Source organism: Diabrotica undecimpunctata, chromosome 5, assembly GCF_040954645.1.
Source record: "Diabrotica undecimpunctata isolate CICGRU chromosome 5, icDiaUnde3, whole genome shotgun sequence".
NCBI classification, from domain to species: domain Eukaryota; kingdom Metazoa; phylum Arthropoda; class Insecta; order Coleoptera; family Chrysomelidae; genus Diabrotica; species Diabrotica undecimpunctata.
Window position 1 is genome coordinate 96,641,537 of NC_092807.1, and position 20,975 is coordinate 96,662,511.

General features: G+C 30.7%; 2 protein-coding genes across 6 annotated transcripts in view; one reads left to right on the forward strand and one right to left on the reverse strand.

The window, feature by feature from the left end:
* The window catches only part of Tob (Transducer of ERBB2), a 242,177-nt gene that overhangs the window by 85,527 nt on the left and 135,675 nt on the right, over positions 1-20,975 (reverse strand). For all 5 annotated transcript variants that reach the window (XM_072532289.1, XM_072532290.1, XM_072532292.1 and 2 more), the window contains one exon: positions 15,510-15,552. The gene's annotated coding sequence lies outside the window, so the exon portion shown is untranslated. The remainder of the gene's footprint in view (positions 1-15,509; positions 15,553-20,975) is intronic.
* Positions 1-20,975, forward strand: part of LOC140442378 (uncharacterized) — an 87,363-nt gene that overhangs the window by 43,774 nt on the left and 22,614 nt on the right. The gene's annotated exons all lie outside the window — the stretch shown is intronic.

Below are 20,975 nucleotides of genomic sequence, written 5' to 3' on the forward strand. Positions count from 1 at the left end.
AGATCAATTTTAAGTAAAATTCTCAGATGGAGAAGATTAGGGGAGGTCTACGTCCAGCAGTAAACACAGGCGCTGGATGATTAGACAGATTCTCGAAGGCTTCTCGATCTTCTGCAATATGGAATAATTGTCCTGCATTTGATATCTGTGTCCATTCACGAATGTTTTTAACCAAGAAACTTGTTTTCTTCCTACACCTCTGCGGCCCTCTACTTTACCTTTAAGGATCAGTTGTAATATTTTATATCGACTTCCCTTACTATATGTCCCAGATAAGATATTTTTCGGTTTAACGGTCTTTAGCAGTTCTCTATCTTTGTTGACGCTCCTTAGTACTTCTTCATTAGTTTTCCTTGCTATCCAAGGTATCTTCAGAATTCATCCATGAAACCACATTCCCAATGCTTCAATTTTGTCCATGATCGATACTTTTACCGTCCACACTTCTGCACTATACAAAAGTACGGACCAAACATAACATTTAACCATTCTTTGTCTTAGTTCTAAACTGAGATGATTATTGCAAAGCAATGACTTCATTTTCATAAAAGTAGTTTTAGTCATTGCTATTCTACGTTTTATTTCTGTCTGGATCTAGTTGGTCCGTTATCACAGTTCCCAAATATATCATTTTGTGGACTTTCTCAACTTAGACTCCGTTTAATTCAAGCTTTGCATCGGGATGTAGGTCACGACTAAACACTAAAAATTTGGTTTTGTTTGAGTTTATTTTTATGCCCATTTCCTCTCCTACCTCGTGAATACGATCAAGCAGAATTTGGAGACCTTCAATATTATCGGAAAGAATTACTGTATCGTCTGCATATCTAATCACATTAAGTAGTTCCCCGTTGATTTTTATTCCATATGGTTGTCTCTCAAGTGCCTTTTTAAATAACTGGTCCGAGTAAACATTCAACAACGTTGGTGACAAAATGCAACCTTGTCTGACTCCTCGTTGTGTGGAGATTTCATCAGTGTAGTTATCTCCAATTTTTACGATAGCAGTTTGATTCCAGTACAAATTTTTAATGACACGAATATCCTTGTCATCTATTCTGATATTCTTCAGTATTTGCATTAATTTTACATGCTGTACTTTATCGAATGCCTTTTCCAAGTCCACGAAACATTCAAATACATATTTTATTTGGTCACGGCATTTCTGTAATAGGATGCTAAGCGCAAAAGTGCCTCCCTGGTTCCCACACCATTTCTACAACCAAATTGGGTATCTTCGAGATCTCCTTCGCATTTGCGTCTAATTCTGCTGTGAAGTATTCTTAGGAAAATTTTAAGAGTGTGCCTCATTAGGCTACTTAATCGATATTCTGAGTATTTTCTCGCATTGTGTTTTATAGGTATTGCGACAAAGATGGATTTAAGCCAATCTGTAGGAATCAGACCAATTAGACAGATACGTATCTTTTTTAAATGTTTTTTTTTTACTTGCTTTATTCTAGAATTATTTTGCTACGGTATTTCATTTTTAAATTATTATAGTTTCAATGGTTAATCTTAAATATTGCTACCTTAAATTCAACTGTTCTGTTCCTAAGTTACTCTTTCGCTTGGTATGATTACTTCTTCCCTTTTCAATTCTATCAATTATTAATATCCTATTCTGCAATATCTATATGATTACACAAAGTTCATCCTCTACGGCATACAAGGAATAATGGAATTATATGTATGAGACTGTACGGGCTACGAGTGAAATTGAATTCAGAACATTTATTTTGTTTTACTTTGCATGTTCTACGATCATTCCATTACATGAATACCAAGTTATAATAAAAAATTAATATTAGTTTCCAATATCAAAGAATAACAAAGTAGAGAAAGAAAAGCAACCAATTTCATTGATGTGGAAATAAATGTAATTCGATTTCTAGGCATAACATTTATGGTTGGAGGAAAAAAGGTAAAGGAATATTAAAAAAAGTGAGATTACTTACTTTAAATTTATTGCTGGACAAGCAAATAAAGCAGTTTATGTGCAAGGATAGCTAAATACACAGATTCTCGATATACGTTTCAGTACCTAAATATTTTTTATAACTTTTCATAAAGGGAGCGTGGTAATCAAATCTAAAGCAATTTTCTCAATCCGTTTTAAAAAGATTTATTTATCATGCGGTGGATATTATAAATAAATACTTTATTGTCTATTTGGCAAACACAGTCTGGATAGAATTGGCCAGGTAAGTAAAAAATAAACACACTAAACGGACTAAGAACAAAAAGAGTTGCATTTAAAATTGGAGAAATTCTTCAACAACATTATTTATATTTGCGTTAACACATTTTTTTGAAGGATGGAAGGAGTTTTTTTGGTTATTTAACAATAAATATTTATTACAGAACCAGCTATAAAGGTCCAACAATAAACGCTTACATTTAGACTCCAAAGAGTTATAAGATCCGTTGATTATAGCATTTATATCATCTGCAAATATCGTGAAATATCCGAGTTGATCGATACAACATCGTTTACGTAAATAAGAAATAGAATGAGTCCTATAATTGAGCCTTGTGGCACACCTATGTTAATATTGAGATAGTTAGATTTATGACTCTCATTTGGCTTTTTGTTTTTCTCGGTATTTCGTATTTCGACGTACAGTTAAATAAGACGTTAATCAGTTCAATGTACGTCCTTGAATACAGATATTATTTAATTTATAAATTAAAATTTTGTGATTGACACAGTCGAAAGCCCTGCTGAGATCACAAAATATCTCAACAGGATTTTCTTCTGTATCTATTAAACTTGTAAGAGTAAAAAGGAATGAATTATTGCTGCATAGGTATATTTTTAGACTGGAAACCACGTTGGTTACTAACAACCAAATTATTTATCTGTTAAAATACTTACAGACAAATAATTGGAAGGCATTGTTATCGGGCAGTAATTACTTACTTGTTTTGGGTCACTTTTTTAATAAATTGATAGCACCGTGTGAAAGGGATTCCATCCTTTTCCATTGTGTTATTACTGCTTATATATATATATATATATATATATATATATATATATATATATATATATATATATATATATATATATATATATATTTAGTGGATTTTCTTGGGCTTAGGTTCATAAAAAAAATTTTGATTTGATACTAAGACATTTTCATATATTTTTTCGACGTTTCGGCAGGAAATCCATGCCTTTTTCAAGAAGCAATATTGACTAAAAAAACATTTTATGACATACAAAATACGGTTTAAAAGTTAAACTTTTGACTTACCAAGCATGTCAAAATTCGGTACTAACAAGTAGACGTCACAATTAAAATAATATTAAAAACATAGGACATACCCACTAAGTCGCTACATGTAAAATGTATTTTAAATCTAATGTGTTGTTTATTGATGTTAGTTTATCGTTTAAACAATCAGTTATTTTAACATCATAGGCGTTCTGAGATTGTCTTTTTATGTGTTTTTAAATTAAGTTAAAATATATTTTGTTCAAATTTTTGACATCTTTTTTATCATTTATTGCATTATTATTTTTTTTATTTGTATAGACTCTAGAAGCCCTCTCTTCTTCCTGTTGGGTTCACTTCCCAGGATCTTGGTTTTCTCAAAATCAAATTTATGTTTTTTTTCGTTTTCATGTTTTGTGAGGGCGGTTGAGTTTTTTTTGTCATATTTGTGGGAACGTATTCTTGAGTTAAGTAGCTGACTGGTTGGTCCAATATAAACTCCATCACAATTCGAGCAGGGAATTTCATATACAACATCCGATCTTTTTAATGTTGTTGTATATGAAATTCCCTGCTCGAATTGTGATGGAGTTTATATTGGACAAACCAGTCAGCTACTTAACCAAAGAATACGTTCCCACAAATATGACAAAAAAAACTCAACCGCCCTCACAAAACATGAAAACGAAAAAAAAAAACATAAATTTGATTTTGAGAAAACCAAGATCCTGGGAAGTGAACCCAACAGCAAGAAGAGAGAGCTTCTAGAGTTTATACAAATAAAAAAAAATAATAATGCAATAAATGATAAAAAAGATGTCAAAAATTTGAACAAAATATATTTTAACTTAATTTAAAAACACATAAAAAGACAATCTCAGAACGCCTATGATGTTAAAATAACTGATTGTTTAAACGATAAACTAACATCAATAAACAACACATTAGATTTAAAATACATTTTACATGTAGTGACTTAGTGGGTATGTCCTATGTTTTTAATATTATTTTAATTGTGACGTCTGTAGAAAATTAATTATATTTTCTACAATAGTTTGTTCTTCTATAATAATAATTCTAATAATAATTGTTATTCTCACTAATATATCTCACTAATTTAAATACATTAAATCAGCATGACATGCCTTTTTTCGGCTGCATTGTATCTTCTGCGCATGTCAGTTCTTCTGATTCAAAATATTCAAACCCAACTACCCTTAACGCCACTTCGTTTTTGCCTTCTCAAATAGAAGCACGTAAGTCAAACCTTATTTTTCAGCTTCTCAAATAGAAGCAAGTAATAATTCTTACGCTTCTCAAATAGAAGCACTTTTCAAATAACTTATTTTATTTAATAGTTAATTAAATTCAGTGTCTGTGCATCGAATATGTAAGTACCTGAAATTATTCTTTCATACAGAAGAAAATCGACAGTTTATGTGCCAACATTTCATAAATGCCGGTCCGACAAATTACAGGGTTGCCGGATATTCAACAAACTATAAACTTTCTTGTTCTATAAATCGCATGTATTTAGCTTTAAGAATAATTAATATAAACAGTTGTGCGGTTTAAGAACATTTTATATGAACATTTATGTTTTTATTATTATTAAAAAGGGTGATTTGTTGGCAATCCCGATACTACTATTTATTCATGTAAATAATACAATAAAAATATTTCTAGCTTAATTCTTATTTTAATTATTCTACTTTTAGCTTTACTATCCACTATATTATTACTAATCCGCAATTTTGCGAACTACTGGTCGCTGGTCCTTCGAGGTTTTATTTATTTTTTATCTACCAAATGTAGGAAGGTGGGTCTATAATTTTTCAAATATTTACTTTTAAATCATCGAACCAGCTACCTCATCCTTTCCCCTACAACGTCTACTTGTTAGTACCGAATTTTGACATGCTTGGTAAGTCAAAAGTTTAACTTTTAAACCGTATTTTGTATGTCATAAAATGTTTTTTTAGTTAATATTGCTTCTTGAAAAAGACATGGATTTCCTGCCGAAACGTCGAAAAAATATATGAAAATGTCTTAGTATCAAATCAAATTTTTTTTATGAACCTAAGCCCAAGAAAATCCACTAAATAAATATATATTAAGGTTCAAGAACTAAACTCAAACTATATATAAATATGTATATATATATATATATATATATATATATATATATATATATATATATATATATATATATATTGAAATGATATGAATATAGGAGAAAGAAAAATGGTGTTTAAAGAAAATAATAATAGTATAAGTTATATACTAGATAATATTAGATATAAAAAGTATTTGGTTATTTTAATAAGTTATATACTACAGAATTTTATAAAAATTATTTATGTGAGGGTATTCTTAAGAAATTAGCATATAATAAGTGTAAAAGTTTTATTTTAATAATTATAATATTGTAAATATATTTAAGTGAGCCATGTGCATAGGCAACCAACTATACACTTAAATGACATTTTAAATAATTATTACGAATATAAAGTAGGGTTATATGTTGTTTGAAATGTGTAGTTTATTAAATTAGAGTGTTTAAGTTACTGATTTAAGTTTATATTCTAATCTGAAAAGCCAAATGTCGATAAAATTCTCGATAGAAAAGTAAGGAATTCTCTAGATCACCGAAGATAACCTGTTTGCGAAATGGATTATTCCAGAAAATTCAGATATGTAGAAAATGGAACAAATCGAATAAGATTTCTTGCCAGATGGTTCTGGAACATTGAAAAGGTATAAATACTCGATGATTTGGATTCAAAATGGCCAGTCAGTTAGTAAGAAAGTTAGTTAGAAGATAGACACATTTAGTTAGTGAAGTCAATTGTTCAGTAAGTGACAGTATAGTCAGTCAGAAGGTCCAGATTTTCAATATAATAAGTTCAATGAAGATTAAGAAACAGTATAAAGATAATATTATTGAAAATTAAAAATTATGTTATGTAAAAATGGTGATTGGATAATGGAAGGAAGTATTCATTGAAAATTAAAATTATATAATATATTTGGTGATTGGATATTGGTATATTGAAAAGAAGAATAAGTATAAATGCTGTTAAGAAGAAAAATATTTTAAATTGATGGAAGCTGATAATTGGAAAAAGTAATTTCACAAAAACAAGGATAACCGAGGCTGAGAACGAAGACATTGAGTGGTGATTAAAATCTTTATTTTGGAGAACATTTTCATTTAGGCATTCAGTGAAAGAAAGGTACAAAATTTTGTTAATATAATTTAGTTAGTGTCATAAGAATTTCAATTTTAAAGATAGTTTGTTTAAAATTTACATTATCTATATAATTTAATTAGTTTCATAAGAATTTTAATTTAAAGATAGTTTATTTTAAATTTTACATTGGTTATGTTAGATATATATGTGTGTTTCATAATAGATATAATAAAGATAATTTCAAAAAGTGCTTACAAACTAGTTCTTTGAGAACCGCGATAAAAACCCTATATATATTATTAAAAACATTCATTGCTCATCATTCACAAATAATACATCATCACAATATATATATATATATATATATATATATATATATATATATATATATATATATATATATATACAGTGTGTCCGTAAAGTATGGAATAAATTTGATATTTCCCAAATGAAAAGCCTTTTTTTAAAAAAATCTACAACACGTCGACTTTTAAATTTAATGTTCTACATTTTACAATAAAATTTCATTATACAAGGTGATACACATTACAGTGATGACGTCATCGGCTCTTTTTTTAAATGTAACACCCAGTATTTTAGGACATTTTTAGATCGATAGATCGACTTTAAAAAAGTATAATACTCGGGTCTAATGGATATAATTTGAAACATATACGCTCAGAAAATAAATTATTTATTATCAATTGCAAAAAAGTAGCCTACTTCTAGTTTTTGGTAAACTGTAATTATTTTTAGTAACGTTCAATAACAATTAAGTGGTATAATAATTGTATTAATTCGTGAATGTTCAGTATTATTGCTTTGAATTAATTTTTAGAAATGAATTAGAGTGTAAAGCAAATAATTGAAATACTCATGATGATTGGGTATGGAGACAAATCGCGAACTCAGATGGAAGTGTGTAATTTATTTAATGATAAATATCCAGAAATACCCATCACGCTGTCATCAGTAAGTAAGATTGAAAAAAATTTCGAGAAACTGGTACGGTTAAAAATGCACGCAAATCAGGTCGTAACTCTGTAAATTATGTTACCACCTTAGATGTTCTACTTGCTTTTGAAGAAGATGCGCACATTTCTGTTCGTAAGGTTAGTAGTGATCTCGATGTTTGCCAAACAACGGTACAAAAAGTATGTAAAAGTAAGTAAAATGCACAGTTGTACAGGTATTAAACGAGGATGATCCAGATCCACCGAAACCCTCTCTTGGTTCAAAATATTATTTTTTCTGATGAGGCTACATTCAAATTAAATGGCGAGGTCAACCGTCAGAATTGTAGATACTGGGCAAAAGAAAACTGCAACTGGATGCGGTTACATCATACACAATACCCGCAAAAGGTAAACCTATGGGCTGGTATTGTAAGAAATAAAATCATTGCACCCTACTATATCGAAGGTAATTTAAACGGGCCAGCATACCTTCAGTTTTTAAGTGGTTAAATTCGTAAATAAATTATCACGGCGAAGGAGATCTAGATGACGCCGAAGTTAAAACCTATATAAACTCGGCGACAGCTTTAATATACACAAGAAAATTAATGAAATTGCTGGGATCTTCAACAAAAAACACACAGCTAATTTGTTTACGACCTCAGAACATAAAAACCATCACAATTGGGAGACCATTGGAATGGTTCAAATATTTGGAAAGCTCTTGAACGATGTCTACGATACGGGCTAGATTCCAAAAGATTGACTTAGCTCTACATTTATCGCCCTACCCAAAACGCCACGTGGGCAATTCTGTAAGAATGACCGGCCAATAACACTAATGAGGCCACTTTTAAAAACTTTTGTTGAGAATACTACAACCAAGAACCATATGTAATTTTATTTTTTTTTGTATTTTTTTTTAATTCATTCATTTATTTTATTTTATTAAAAGTTACGATTTTTGTTATTGATTATATTTCCCAACAATAGCTTCACATATTTTTATCCAATTGAAATCTCCCTTCAATATATTTTCTAGGTTGCATTTTTATCTGTCATCAAGATTATCAAGGTCCGGCTTTTCTATTTTTACTCTATCGATTGGTTTTTCGTCCTTACACAAAAGTTTTCGTTGTTCGATTCCATTCAAGAGGTTTCTGTCCGTTTGTTTGTAATAAGAGTAACTAACACGTGTTGTCTTATAGTAATATTTAAAAAATACGGCTTTTTAAAAATAAAATTCTACTGTATATAACTGTCTCCTATACAAGACGCCTTAAAAAATACATTTTCGTTATCGTAATTATTTTATCATCTATTCATGTTTTTGGAAATGGTTTTCTACTGCACATAAATATTTCATATTTTAAAATTTGAAGGTAGCTCTTGAAGTTAGCCAAAATTTGCAAACTTCGCTGATTGATCTCTTGTAAATGTACAATTTACTCTTAAAGGGTATTTGCTTATAAAACGGTTACACGTCCTCACGTTTGATACTGACACTTTCACACAAAGTTGCCGTATTCTTGTGATGGTAGAGAATGAAGTGAATTATGATAATGTACTTTTCATAATTCTAATGATAAAAGTTGCCTTATAATGTCTTATAATGTCTAAAACAACAAAAAGTAATGAATTATAATCCACAAGGAATCAAAGTTCCTGTAGTTTGACTGTATACCATATAAGTATAACAAAAAAATTTTTATTAAAAATCCTTTATAAAAGGTATATAATTTAAAATACCCAATCGGGCTATATCACAAGACGTTTTCGGAATCCATGTTCTATCATCAGTGCACTAGGTGGGTATACATGTATTGAGCCACTAAATATGTGGGTAAAACCCTGTTAAAATTTGTTGTTTAAATTTAGAACAGAAAAACAAAACAAGAAGATGGCCGCTATGTTTCTTTTATAACATGCTTACCATTGCATGCATTAATGGTTATGTAATTTAACCAATTGACATCATGAAAACTGTCGTTAAATTAAAATATTGCGTCCCTAGCCGTTGGTGGATGTTGTTCTAAGAATATTAAAATTTATTCCTCCCATTCAATAATAATAATACCTAATTTTAAAACATTCCCTTTCGATAGCCAACGCACTTTGCAGTGTAAAAGAAGATGTTCAGTAGTTCAGTTCATGAGTTCAGTAGGCGAGATTTTATGAAGTTTATAAATTTTACACACTCTTTCATAGATTCAGTTAAAAGCAGTGGAATTTTTTTGACAGCTAATGCCTCTCTGTGGACGCTACAATGTTCTCAAACATATTCTGATCTATAAGCTCTATATCTCGATTATAGCTCTATCGCTACTCGTCCCACATATTTATTTCATTCAATTCCATTGTCATTAATCAGCTATCAATCAGATTAAATATTCCTTCAGCTGTTGTTCTTGTTGACAAATATTTACAAAATAGAAATTCTTCGTGAATAGTATTTTTAAAATCATATCTTACAAAATACATTAGATTAGTATTATCTGATATCTCTATAATTTCATCTACTTACAAGGAAAAATAGTTTAAGTGATCTATAATATTATCTGCCATCTCCATAATCCTATGGTTCACTTTGTTATTTGATAGAACCAGCAAATTCACTTGCTTTTCCTGATTTTTATCACATATCCGAGAGATGCTACTATTTTCATTGCTGAAACTATTAATTTTTCGGCAATTGTGTGAGGATAACCGGTTTCAGCAATTCATTTTGATATTTTATAAGAAGCCAGTGCAAGGTTTTCAGATTGAGCATTCTGAGAACAATAATAATTTAAAGACATAGTCTTTTTGGTAGCTATTAATTCTCTCTTTTTATTTATAAAAAAATCTATTGGCTTACCACTGTAGATTAAACAGTAGCGGTGATAAGACGCAACCCTGTCTCACTCCTCGTCGGATTTGTATGTCTTCGGATGTTGTGTGCTCTATTTCAATTGTTGCCGTTTGGTGCCAATATAGCTCTGAGATAATTCGCAAGTCTTGTTCGTCAACATATATATTATTGGGCATGTTGAATTTTTATTGTCACACCTAGTAATAATTAATTCAAAAATAAATTAAATGTCTTAATTTAAACACTATTAAATTCGATCAGAAAGAATCGGGTTTATTGCTAGTCTATTAAGTGGAAAAATAATGTTAGTATCTCTGCTAGCTTTTCTCGCTAATTTTGTAATACTGACTATATTTTTTTTTCATATTTGTATATGAATTTAAATTGTCAATATAGTTTGCTTTACTGCATAATGTAATAATTGATATTATGTATCTCCGCGTATAAAATGTCTTTGTGGTACTTTATTGTAATTTATTTTAATCTTCCAGTGGAATTTCACAATCCTTCGATTCGCTTGCATCTCAAATGCTTCCAGTTGGTTCATGCCGTGCCTGTTTAATATTCCCGCGGCGATATCGAAGATGATGATATCGAAGACGTTTTTACCACCATTTATCATTTTTTAAGGCTTTATATTATTCAGTATAGGAAACATTGTATAATTCAAAAAATTCCTTGCAATTCTCATTGGGAGAATATTGTAAACAAAAAAGTGAGTCACGAACTTCGCAGCCAGCCAACAAACACATTTTTTAAACTGTTCACGTTGCCATTTGTTGCTTCCAACCAACCCACACCACCTTTTATAAAAGGAACAATTCGCCTCTGCGTAATATTTGGCCAGTCACAACTTGCACATTCCAAAATTTTGTAATCTCAATTTAACCCAAACGATTCATCGCTCGATCGTCACTCAAATCTATTTTTAAAGGTGTTGTTGCAGGATTTTCGCTAATTGCTACAGGGTTGGCGTCAGGTTTTGATGAAACATCGTCATAACACCGTAAATGACGTTTTTATTAGGATTTACTGCATCATTTCGCCCAAAATTCTGCTTTTTCATGCAACGAAAATAATCTTGACATGTCTTTTGTTTCTAATTTTAAATTTTTGACTTTTGCGTATTTACTTAACCAGAAAATATAAAATGCTTGTTTGTGGTACGTCAGTTTTTTAAATAATTTCTTGGAGTATGTAAAATAACTTATATTTCAGAAGACTTTGAAGTATAATTTTATATAATTTTAATATAAACCAATTAAACACAAGACGAACGATTGTCTTGATTGCTGTAAAACATCAGAAACTACAGACCACTCTCTAACAGAAGACGATCAGCACAAGCCATAGATAGGGACTAATAATAAATGACGAGAAAACTAATAAAGTTTCATGTAATCTAAATCAACAGACTGTTATCTTTATCTACAACAAACAGATTGAGTTCGTGTTTCACTACATTGGATGTTGGTTCATTAAAACTTTTATTTATTCCTTTTATTTGTGTAGTCCTGTGAAAGCCGGCACAGACAAACTCCCGGAACAGTTAAGAAAACTCTTTCAAGACTGCTTGAATGGGGCCGAATTACCAAAAGAATGGAAATTATCTACCATGTCATCTATCCACAAAAAGGGCAGCAAGGATCAGTGTGAAAATTACAGAGGAATTGCGGTAAATAGCACAATAAGTAGGATGTATGGGAAACTTATTAAGAACAAAATAGAAAATTACTATAGAGATATTACGAAGCAGAGGAGCAAGCTGGTTTTAGAGCTGGGCGATCCACAGTAGACCACTTGTACTCTATTACGCAAGTTATTGAGAAAAAAACAGCCGTCAATAAAGAAGTTCACTTAGTGTACGTAGACTTACAAAAAGCATATGACAGTGTACCCCTCAGTAAACTATGGTCAACCCTACAGCATGGTCAACATTAAGCATGGTCTTATCAAAGCAGTCCAAAGTCTGTGTAATAGAACGACTGCAAAAATTAAAACTGGATCAAGGATATCTGAGGGATTTAAGGTCACGAAAGGACTAAAGCAGGGTTGCTGTATTTCGCCTACCCTTTTCAAAATTTATCTCGAACAAGCACTCAAGCTGTGGAACAGAAAATTTAATGGCATGGGAATCCCTCTCAATGACGAGACTACACTATACACCTTATGTTTCGCTGATGACCAAATACTGATTGTTCAGGATCATGACGACTTGAGTTACATGACTCGGAAGCTAATAGCAAAATATAACAAATGGGGTCTCGAAGTCAACATTCAGAAAACTGAAACCATGTGTATTGGAGGGACAAAGCAGTCCATTGTATTAGACGATGGGGTAGAAATTAGACACTGTGATGAATACAAGTACCTGGGTATGAAGATAACTCAAGGTGGAACACTCGATGCTGCTATAAAAGACAGAAACATACAGGGTAGAAGAGCCATATCCATGATGAACGGCATTCTGTGGGACCAAACAATATCTAAAGCAATGAAACAAAGAACAGAGAAACTGTTACTAGCAACAAAAATGGACTTCTGGAGAAGAGCAGCAGCAAATCAAGAAGAGATCAGATACCAAATGAGAAAAGACGAGAAATGATGGGAGCCAAGCATACAATAGTTGATGACATAAAATAAAAACAATTAATATGGTACGGCCATGTACAGAGAATGCCAGATGACAGGATTCCGAAACAGATTTTGACGTGGCACCACAAGGAAGAAGAAAAAGAGGACGGCCGAGAAGAAGCTGGAGAGAGGGAATTGAAAAAGAACTAGAGGAAAGAGAAATCCCTCCAGGCCTATAGTTAAATAGAGAAGAATGGCGGTTAGTAAAGAGATTTTTAAACCGCCTGATTGACATATCTTTCCATCTGATATGTTGAAACTTCATCGTCTCAATACCAGGTAGAGTTATGTCGTTATGTTAATCTATAAATACTGACATTTTTATTTTGTTAATCATAGTACGGCGTTAACTATTAGTCATTTTGCGATTTAAAATGACGGAAAACAGAAAACATGTTTTTTACGTCTTTCAATTCAATTGTTTGAAAATTATCTTTTACAAAAACCTTGCCCTGATCATAGCAAACACAACAATAAAATAATTATCTAATTTGGTGCAGTCGTTCTGAAGTGATGTCATGATGTACAAACATTTCGGCGATTTTTTATTTATATATAGGTATGGGAGTTGATAGCCGCGACGACAGGATGATTGAAAAATTATATTGGCGTCAAGCAGAGACTATTCGTATTAATGTGAAGTCGACAGAAGAGTGTAAAATTCTAAAGGGAGTCAGACAGGGTTGTGTACCGTCCCCATTGTTGGTTAATCTATATTCAGACAGAATCTTTAAACGTGCTTTGCACAATTTGAAATATGGTGTAAAAATTAATAGAAAACTGATAAATACCATTAGATACACAGATGACACAGTTATATTGAGCGATGATTTAGATGGATTACAATGTATTGTAATATACATTGTTATATAGATACACAGTTATATTGAGCGATGATTTAAATGGATTACAATGTATTTTAAAGTCCATTAACACGGTAGGACAAGAGATAGGACTAATAATTAATTGTTCTAAAACACAATACATTCTTTTAAGTCGCTTACCTTATCAAAATACACAGTTTCAAATAGATGGGCAAGCAATACAAAGGGTATCCAATTTTAAATTTTTAGGTTAACATATTACCGAAAAATACTCAGATAAAGAGATAAAATGTAGACCTGAGACAGCTCGTTTAACTTTTTTAAAAATGAGGTCATTCTTCTATAACGATAACTTAAAACTTCAATGTCAGTGGTCTTATGTGGTCTCGAAGCATGGACCTTGAACGTATTTACTACTAACCGCTTAGAGGCTTTTGAAATGTGGTTATATAGACGGACACTAAAAATACCGTTGACAGCTAAGCCGACAAATTAAGCAGTTCTTAACAGAGCAGAAGCTAATCATCAGGAATCCAGGAATATCGTGAACATATAATGTATATAAATAAAAACAGTATAATATTCTTGGACTAATTAAAATTAAAATAAGTAAAATCTAAGGACGCAGAGAAATTGGTAGAAAACAAGTCTCGTAACTGAAGAGTATCAGAGAATGGACCTGAATATGAAGAGTCGAACAACTGCTCAGACTAGCTCAAGACAGATAACTCTTGTCATCTTAAGCACGCTAAGAAGAAGATGAAGGTGTAACAGCGGGGTGATACATTTAGAAAATAAATAATTAGTAAGATGGCGAATTGACACTAAGTTCGAAGCTAAAAATACCACAAAATATATAGTTTTTTTTTAGATCCGCCATATTCCATTTTTAAATTTGTCTCTTATAATTAATTACCTCCAAAATTTGTTTTTACCACATTTCGTCAATAATGTTATTTTTTTAAATTTCTTCCTGAAAACATACTAAACGAAACAAATATTTTGGTGTGCGTGTAGATTTGCACGAGTATTTCTAAAAACAACAACTTGGGTGCCAATTGTTTACTATCTTGAGAAGGCCAAAAACAAATCAAGGTGTACGTAAATATATTGTTGACAACATTAATTTTGATAAAAGTTTCTTATTTATCAGATTTTTATTTATATACTTAACCACAATAACAGAAGGTCAGTTAAGTATTTTGAGATTATTAACAGGTATACAGAAACACGAAAACGATAGATTCTTACTTTTTCAAAAAATACATTCGTTGAAAAGGTTTTAGGTTCAGTATTTTGGAAGACGCATCGATTACTTAAGGAAATGGAGAAGTATCAATATAACTACGACTGGCTTTGTCATCCAAGATGTTCTCCAAATTGTGTTCCCAATGACTAATGAGTGACTGATCTTAAAGGAATACGAAATAAATAGACAATCAGATTTTCCTAAAAATGGGAAGGTAGTTGATGAATTTGAAGTAAAGACAAATGATTCTACAGAAACAGCAGAACAAACATTGTTAAAGAAGCATTGAAATCAATGAGTCCATATTGGCGATTGGAATTTAATTTTTCCTAAAAGTTGTTTAGTAGTAGTTACTAACGGGACTTGTCGAGTGATGTATAGAAACTGTGTGCATCGGATGTGGACGATTTCAAAAACCAAATTTATTAATTTCAATATTTTGCAAATCTTCACATTTGTATAATCTTTTAAACGCACTTAAATTATGTACGAAAATTAAAACAAGGTGACAGTCAATTATCATGCGTTTTGGTTTATAATCTAGCAAAATATTCATAATACCTTATCAAAATAATATACTTACTTTTGTTCAGTTCTTGTGAGTTTCTTATAGCCAATATACAAATCTGAAAAACAAAAAATAAAAAATGAATTTAGAATATTATTATAGAGTATTATATATAAAAAAAGTTTAAAACTCCGGATGTTTACGATTATGAAGAAGCATTGTATCTTAAATATAGCTCGACGTTTAGGCAAATATGTATGTGGGTGGAAATTTCAGCTCGAAGCTTTTAGAACGTGCTAGAGAATACAAGAAGCAAATATTGGAAAATTTAATACTTCCATTAGTAAAAGTGCTGTACTTTCCACAATAAATTTGTAAACCATCAAAATAACTGCCGAGCTTGCACACTTACTAAAACTACATAGTGGTTGTTTTAAACGAACAGTTTGATCTTGTACTTTATAGTTTATTTTGGATCAGGAAAACACGAAAAAATATACATATAGACAAAAACAGAAATAATTCATGTAATAAAAAACATGTAATAGAAACAATTTGTGCATGAAGTTTGGTTTTACGAAGGTTTAAACTTTTTCTTCAAGAATCTGTACAGCAAAGCATTTATCCCAATCCATTTTTTTCTCGCACGATAATTTTATTCGTTTCATGTTGGATGACTAAAATCCTGATCAGTTTGCTCTAAGATTGTCTATTTTAAATACCTTCCTTTAACCTTTTTTGTATTTATTACAACTATGTATCCTATTCCATTTATTTTTATATTTTAATTTTTGATTTAATTAATTTAATTCGTCCATTGAAATAATTTATCTAATACGCTCCTTTTTGTAAAATATAATAAAAATATCATTCACAGCTGTAACAAATATATGAAAAGCGAATTAAGATTAAAGCCTGTAAGGAGGGCACCCTCAATCTCCGTGACGTCAGAAAGCAAGTCTCGCCAGTAGTGTTTAGGATGGAAAAAGGAACCACTTAACAATAACGTTACGAGGCCTGGCCCTTAAAGATCGCAGCTCCATAAAAGACCAAAGGGCAACTGTTCGAAAACGAGGTCACGAGATCGATATTTATTCGTCCGCCAACGCCCCGTTTACAATACAACAGAGGTGGAGAATGAACACACTAACCTCTCATTTACGTATTTAATTGTTGTTTTTATTATCCTGTATTTTATTTTTGTAGTATTAGGGGAAAAGGCCGATATGTTCATATAATCAGATTTTTGCGGTAGCGATTTTAAGTGTGAAATGTGTCGTAAAATCAGAGAAATTTTAAAATATATTAGCAATTTATTTTACCGAGTTGTCAAATTTGATCGCTTGAGGTCAGTGTATTCAAATAGTTCTAACCTCCATCGTATGTGGTACATACGCGCGACCTTTCATGCAACTTTTTACTTTTAATATTTTAAACGATATTATTACTACTATATTGTGTATTTAACTTATTTCATACGTTTAATTCAATGATTACAAAAAGTTACTTTTCAATATGACTACCAGAAAAAAATACCTATTTCAAATTCGATAATCTAGAAGATGTCAAACGATTTAGAAATATATTGATTCGAGCGATAAAGAAAATTTTATAGACAACAGTGACATCAATAAATATGAGGCTATTCAGGAATGTGAAGTGGATTTTGAGTCAATAAAATGCCGTTCTGGCATTTGGGAACGAAGATGACATTGAAAACTTAAAATTTTGGCTTTATGAAGCATTTAGGAGAAAAAAAGTTAAAGTAATAGAGCGTAGATGTTTGCTCTGTATTCAATCAGAGGTGGAATATACGTTTCTTTGTATGTCTATATGAGCTGAATAGGGAGTCGGTCTATCCATAGCTTAAGGTCGATCTTTTTTCTACAAGCAGTGTTTGGATTGTGTTGTGCTTGAGTTAGATGTTACTTTACATGTGCCGCACCACCTATCCATATGGTTTAGGCGAGTTTGAGCGCGCTTTGCGATAACTTCTGTGTCTCGTGATGTTGTTACGAGAGTAGAGTCATCTACGTAAACTAGGATAATGGTAATGTAATGTAATGTTTATTTACGGACTTACCATTTTTTTACAAATCAACTTAAATTTAGCTTAAACCATTAAAACACAATGTGATTACATAAAAAGGTATTTTCGATCTTATTCTTAATAGTACTTACTGATAAATGAAAAAATCATTAGTATTAAATTTATTTGCATTTCTACACGTTCTCTGTAAGGGTTTATTTACTGTAGAATTTCGATTATGAAATTCTAAATAAAATAATTCTTGGGAGGTGTCTCTACAGGGTGTACGAAAGTAAACATTTTCCAAAAGAGCACTAGCAGCAATGCCTCCTCGTATTAATTTATATATAAATGATAAATTGCTAAATCTAGCAATATTCGACTCTCTTCAAGAGTAGCCAATTAAAGTAAAGATTGCAAAACAATGTATTCAATTTCATTTACAGGTATTCTCAATTTAAAAGCAATAAATCTTGAGAACTTTTTCTGTACTCTTTCTAATAGATCTTTGTAGCATTTATAATGAGGAGGCCAAATATTGCTAATATATTCCAAAACCGATCTAATAAGGGAATAGTAAATAATTTTGAGACAATAAATATTATCAAATTTAGAGAAGCTACGTTTCATGAAACCTAAAAGTTTCATAGATCTATTAGAAACGTAAGAAAAGTGGTCCCTGAAGCTTATTCTAGGATTAAAAATTATCCCAAGATCCTTAAATGTTATGATTACCTCTAAAATATTCGGTCCAATATGGTATTCAAATGAAATCGAATGTTTGTTTCTAAAAAATCGCATTACCCTTACATTTTTGTTTATGTTCAAATTCAAAGCATTTAAGTTACACCAATCCAATAACCTACTTAAATCATTCTGTAATAAACTACAGTCATTGGAATTTTTTATGGCTCTATAAATTTTTAGATCATCAGCATAGAGCAGAATATTACTATGATAAAAACAATTTTTTATATCATTTACAAAACAATTAAAAAGCAGAGGAGATAAATGTCCACCCTGTGGAATACCAGAGGTTACATTGATAGTAGATGACAAAAATTGGTTAATTTTTACAACTTGAGTTCTATCTGTGAGAGAGCTCCCCATCCAGCTTAATAATCTTCCATGTAAACCAGCATTATAAAGTTTAGACATTAGGACGACAGTATGAATAATTCTATCGAATGCCTTCGAAAAGTCGGTGTAAATAACATCAACCTGGTCATACCTTTCAAGAAAAATCCAACAAAAATTCTTGTAAAACTAAAAGATTGGTAGTAGTAGAACGTCCTGGAATAAAACCATGTTGGTCGGGCATTAAAGTAGGATTCAATAATGGACCAAGTTTTGCAGCTACAATCCCTTCAAAAGATTTAGCAAAAACTGAAATTTTAGATATAGCTCGGTAGTTTTCAATATTTTCTCTATTACCACCTTTATGGACTGGGGTAATATAACTTCTCTTCCATATCTCTGGAAAGACACCTGAGCTCAATGATAAACTAAATACTTTTTGTAAAATAGAATAAATCTACAATTAAATATAAACAAAGGGGATATATTATCAGGTCCACAACTTACTTTTAGATCAATCTTAGATATAAATTCAAATACATCTAATACAGTAATATCACAAATTTCAACACAAAGGCTATTATCAGAGTTTACAGCTGGATAATCTGTATTACTAGTAACATAGGTTGAATTAAAAAATTTACTAAACAAATTTGCTATATTTTGGGAATTATCAGAAGTTATATTCTCATATTTCATTGTGTTTGGCAAATCAAAACATTTTCTTTTATTATTTATATAAATTCCAAAAATCTTTAATATCATACATAGCAGTTTGTAAATTATTTAGGTGAATCTGACATGTGTTGTAACAATCCCTAAATTCTTGACGAAAATTAGAAAAATAATCATAATCCTTCTTAGATCCTGTCATTTTGTATTTTGCATGAGCAATCTTCTTTTGAAATAATATATCTTTTAAATGAGGAGTGTACCATTTCGGAAATTTTGAGTTTTTGCATCTAGTTTTTGGTACAAATAGATTAATACAGGAATCTAACACTTCATACAATTTATCAACGCTATTATTTACATCCGTCTCATCAATAATCCTATCCCAGTCGACAGAACCTAAATATTCATTAATAAGGATATAATTAGCATTTTTAAAGACAAAATAGAAATAATCATAGCTAAGAGAGTCAAAAATATAATTTCCAATAATGTCAAAGGACAAGGCTGGATGATAGCTATCACATTTTAATAAAGTTTGATCAGCAATTTTTAAGTCAATGTTATTTATACTAGAAAAAATAAGATCTAAGAAACCCCCATTACAGTTTGGTACATTATTTAATTGAAAGAGATTTAAAAAAGCAAAACTTTCTGAAATACATTCAACTTTGTTAGTAATATTTCCAATCGGTCTTGAACCATATTCATAATTTTCTCAATGAATATTTGGTAGGTTAAAATCACCAAGTAGATATACCAAACTGTACTGTGTTTCATATAAAATACCTTCTACACAATTTACATAGTCTTCATACAAATATAATGGAAAGTTTGGAGGTAAATAAACACATCCGATAAGACACTTTTGTTTTCCAAATAAAAGTTTAACAAAAATACATTCAATGTTTTTAAATTGATGATTTACTAAAACTAAAGAAATGTTCCTATTAATCGCTAGTTAAGCTTGATCTATCACAGCGGTATATATTGTACTGTGATTTGCCTAGTTCATTACTCTCTATACTATCACATAATGAGGTTTTAGTAAATGCCAGTATATTATAATTATTCGCTGTTACTGATTCAGAGAGGGTATTTAGTTTTTTCCGTAGTCCTAACATTTTGATAATAGACACTGTAATAGCCATTTGATGCACATGTACCTCCAGATGGTCGTCTTATTGGGGAATATTCGTAGATTTGTTTCCATCGTCAGAAGAAGACGGATTAAGAATAACATTATTGTTATTTCTTCGAGTTGCCTTTCTTTTTATGTTAAATCGTCTTAGAATAATTCCATCTGGCCAAAATTCCGCACAATTCATTGTATCGTTGTACTTAAAGTCAACCCCAATTTTGAACGAATTAGTTCTTCCTATAGTTTTAAGTTTTTCTATGATAAAGACGTTATCATTACCTTCTTTTAATGATAGATAATATCCTTGTTTACACTTTTTTCACAACATACCACATGATTCTTATTTAAAAACTTAATATTTTTCTTCTTTGCACAACTACTATCATGATATAATTCATCGCAATTTATACAGAAAAATGTCTTACATACTTTTTTTGCACGACACTTATATTTTTTAATCACATTAGAACTATTTAAATCGCTTTTATTACTACCAGTATCGGATGGCACTTCATCATCCGTCGCCATCTTTTACTTGAGTGTAAAACACTTCAATTGTGTTGGTGTTTTTGGCATTTGAGAAGTCCCTTTATAGTCTATAGTGTGGGTGAAAGAATGGAAC